The sequence below is a fragment of the Bactrocera tryoni genome, unplaced genomic scaffold (genome assembly GCF_016617805.1).
Source record: "Bactrocera tryoni isolate S06 unplaced genomic scaffold, CSIRO_BtryS06_freeze2 contig_12113, whole genome shotgun sequence".
In the NCBI taxonomy this organism is placed as follows: domain Eukaryota; kingdom Metazoa; phylum Arthropoda; class Insecta; order Diptera; family Tephritidae; genus Bactrocera; species Bactrocera tryoni.
Window position 1 is genome coordinate 1 of NW_024391324.1, and position 3,834 is coordinate 3,834.

The window sequence follows — 3,834 nt, forward strand, 5'->3', positions numbered from 1 at the left end:
TTAACAACATTTTGAAAACTCATATGAAATTTGATGCCTTCGAAGCCGTCACTAATTTCAACTAAACTGCCAGTCCAGTAATACAATGCTACTTGGTTTCCGCATTTGATTATCTTGTAACCCCTAAAGCTTTCGAAAGAGCGAAACTCTGTTTGGGGACCTGCTGCGTTGTCGAGAACGTAGCCTGAAACTAGACTTAATAATCTGACGAGTGATACGGTGAAGTTGCCGTTTATGACAGCCATCTGTCTCTGGCCCCATCACTGAAGTGCCTTGGTGCTGCTGCACTGTGTTACTCTGTTCTCCCTTGTTTGGGTCTGAGTTCCCATCGCTTCGTTTTGCGTGCGGTTTCTTTTCTGGGATACACTTTGTCTATTTAGTTCGACGGTGGGTCCAGTACGATATTAGTTGAAAATTTTGTAAAAAGCTCACGAAGAAACTGTTTGCGACGGTACATTATCTTGGGGCCAAAAGCTGTCAGTTTGCGTTCCTAAGCAAACAGGACTTAAAAAAAAAGGTACGTGGAGTGCTTACGCGCGGATGAAGTTATACTTCTTAGTGATATTCCAAGAAATGCATATCAGTTTGTATGAAAGAAAACTAGAAAACTTAAATTCACATTTTATAAATTTATTATGCACATAAAATGAGGAAATATATTATATATTCATATGTAAATATGTTTTAAACTTTACATAAAATTGAAGTGTCAATAATTGCGCCAATTTTCATAAAGTTGGAAATTTTGCGCGAATAAGACGTGTGCGGGTTAAGTCGTGAATTTGAAAGTGCCGAAAAATGCGAAACGAAATTTCAATAAATTTAAATAAATTTAAGTAAATTTACATGTATTTTCATTTATATTTAATTGTTAATAAATTTTTTAAAAATTATTTGCCCCAGTTGTCCATTTTATTTTCTCACACATTTCAGCCGATTTTTGTATAAAAATTTGACCGGCATAGAAGCAAAATGCGAAACAATCATACATATGTACATATATTATGTCGTTTGCACATTTGTCTGTACATATGTTTGCGAAAGCAAATGTTCTACAAAAGCATATACTTAAGCAAAATTATTAGAACCATCGTATGTTTCTTACATTCATAACCAAACCATACTTAAGTCAGCACAACCTAAGCGTCAATGGTGGTGTTGGTGGTAAGCGCTTGGAAAATCAAGATGCTACCACAGGTTCGAATCTCGACAGAATAAATTTTTAATTTTTTGCTTTTAACATCGTATACTATACAAAAAAATATTTTTCTTACTAATAGAAATTAAATTTATCACAGCAATATTATGTATATGTATATTATGTATATTGCTGTGATAAATTTAATTTCTATTAGTTAGAAAAATATTTATTTGTATAGTATACGATGTTAAAAGGCATACATCTTCTATCCTATCTTGTGTATCTGCACATGCTCATATGAGTGTATGTATACGCATGTGCGCGTTCAGAAATTGAAATCATATTTTCATCACTTATCAATATACCTATTACATGTGCGCGCATTGACTTGCATGTCCATACAATCATATATACTTATATGTACATATATTTGCATACATTGCCAAACAAATAATGCACAAGCATACAAACATACATATGCGTACACATATGAATATGTCACCAACAAATAATTGATCTTCACAAGTCAATATGGCAGTCAAATTGGCGAAGAAAAAGTGTAGTAAATTTTACAACAACAAGTAAGGAAGGGCTAAGTTCGGGTGTCACCGAACATTTTATACTCTCGCATGGTAAAGTGATAATCGAGATTTCATAATACGTCATTTACATATTTTTCAAATACCGTATTTTTGTAAAGTTTTATTCCGCTATCATCATTGGTTCCTAATGTACTATATATTATACAGAGAAGGCATCAGATGGAATTCAAAATAGCGTTATATTAGAAGAAGGCGTGGTTGCAAACCGATTTCACCCATATTTCGTACATGTCATCAGGGTGTTAAAAAAATATTATATACCGAATTTCATTGAAATCGGTCTAGTAGTTCCTGAGATATGGTTTTTGGTCCATAAGTGGGCGGCGCCACGCCCATTTTCAATTTTTAAAAAAAGCCTGAGTGCAGCTTCTTTCTGCCACTTCTTCCGTTAAATTTTGTGTTTCTGACGTTTTTTGTTAGTCGGTTAACGCACTTTTAGTGATTTTGAACATAACCTTTGTATGGGAAGTGGGCGTGGTTATTATCCGATTTCTTCCATTTTTGAACTGTATATGGAAATACCTGAAGAAAACGACTCTGTAGACTTTGGTTGACATAGCTATAGTAGTTTCCGAGATATGTACAAAAAACTTAGTAGGGGGCGGGGCCACGCCCACTTTTCCAAAACAATTGCGTCCAAGTATGCCCCTCCCTAATGCGATCCTTTGTGTCAAATTTCACTTTTATATCTTTATTTATGGCTTAGTTATGACACTTTATAGGTTTTCGGTTTCCGCCATTTTGTGGGCGTGGCAGTTGGCCGATTTTGCCTATCTTCGAACTTAACCTTCTTATGAAGCCAAGGAATACGTGTACCAAGTTTCATCATGATATCTCAATTTTTATTCAAGTTACAGCTTGCACGGACGGACGGACGGACGGACAGACAGACAACCGGATTTCAACTCTACTCGTCACCCTGATCACAGTGGTATATATAACACTGTATCTGACTCTTTTAGTTTTAGGACTTACAAACAACCGTTATGTGAACAAAACTATAATACTCTCGTTAGCAACATTGTTGCGAGAGTATAAAAACGATTTCATTAATGAACGTAGGCGCGAATTCCACAAGCGATCTCGCTTCATTCATAAAAACAGAGGCCGTAACATCTCCCCGAGCATGCCTTTGCCAACAAGTCGTCCTTTCGCGACGATGGCAAAAGCTAAAAATCATAAATTGCACAACTTTCTGGTGCTTCTCGCGAAAATCTGCGACGATATGTATTCACGATCATACGTATACATACATACATATTTACGCATGTTTGTAGGCGAAGCTGCTACAGCGGCAAAGGGGTGACAATCAGCGGCCTTTACTTTACTTATGCAATAGAAATTCTATTGCTACGAATATGGAAATGACAACGAAATAATGCAAATATGCATATTTCTAATGGTCATTAATTTCTTTTAAGAAATGAAAGGAATGAATGATCCTGAGAAGTGCAGTCTTAACTTTTCAACGGCCAACGCAGAGCATTTCAACCAAAACGAATTTATTCATTAAAATCACCACTCAGAAGTCGTTTTATCCATTATAAGCGAACGATTTTCGAAGAAACATCATTTCTAATATGCCACAAGACAAAATTAGAAATGAACTTATTAAACCTCACGCTGTCAGATAAAACGATATACCTCGTCATCGCGGGTCGATTTCCAAAAAATGTAAATGAAGACTAACTACAGAAATGATCCTGTAAAGTATAGCCTTAATTTTTCAACGGCCAACGCAGAGTATTTCAACCAAAAGATACGCAAAATAGTTGAGAATTCGCAGAAATGAAAAACAAACGAAAGAAAAAGAAGTATAACTTCAATAATGCACAAGCATACAAACATACATATGCGCACACATGTGAATATGTCACCAACCAAAAATTGAAACCTTGTTCTACAAAAACAACAACAGCATAAGCATGGAAACATTGTGTTGTTGGTAGAAAAGCCGAGCTGTGCCGAAAGAAACGAACAAACGATCGCCGATAGTCACCGCTTCGCTTGCTGCTCGAACATCTTCGCAGACAAGGTTGCGTTAGATTCATATGCCTAACGAGTGTTTTAGCTCGTTGGCCGGTATGGCTG

The 3,834-nt window shown here is 36.1% G+C and overlaps 1 pseudogene; it reads right to left on the reverse strand.

Annotated features, from left to right (window-relative positions):
- Window positions 1-3,260: 3,260 nt before the first annotated feature.
- On the reverse strand, window positions 3,261-3,463 carry LOC120779290 (annotated as a pseudogene).
- Window positions 3,464-3,834: the final 371 nt, after the last annotated feature.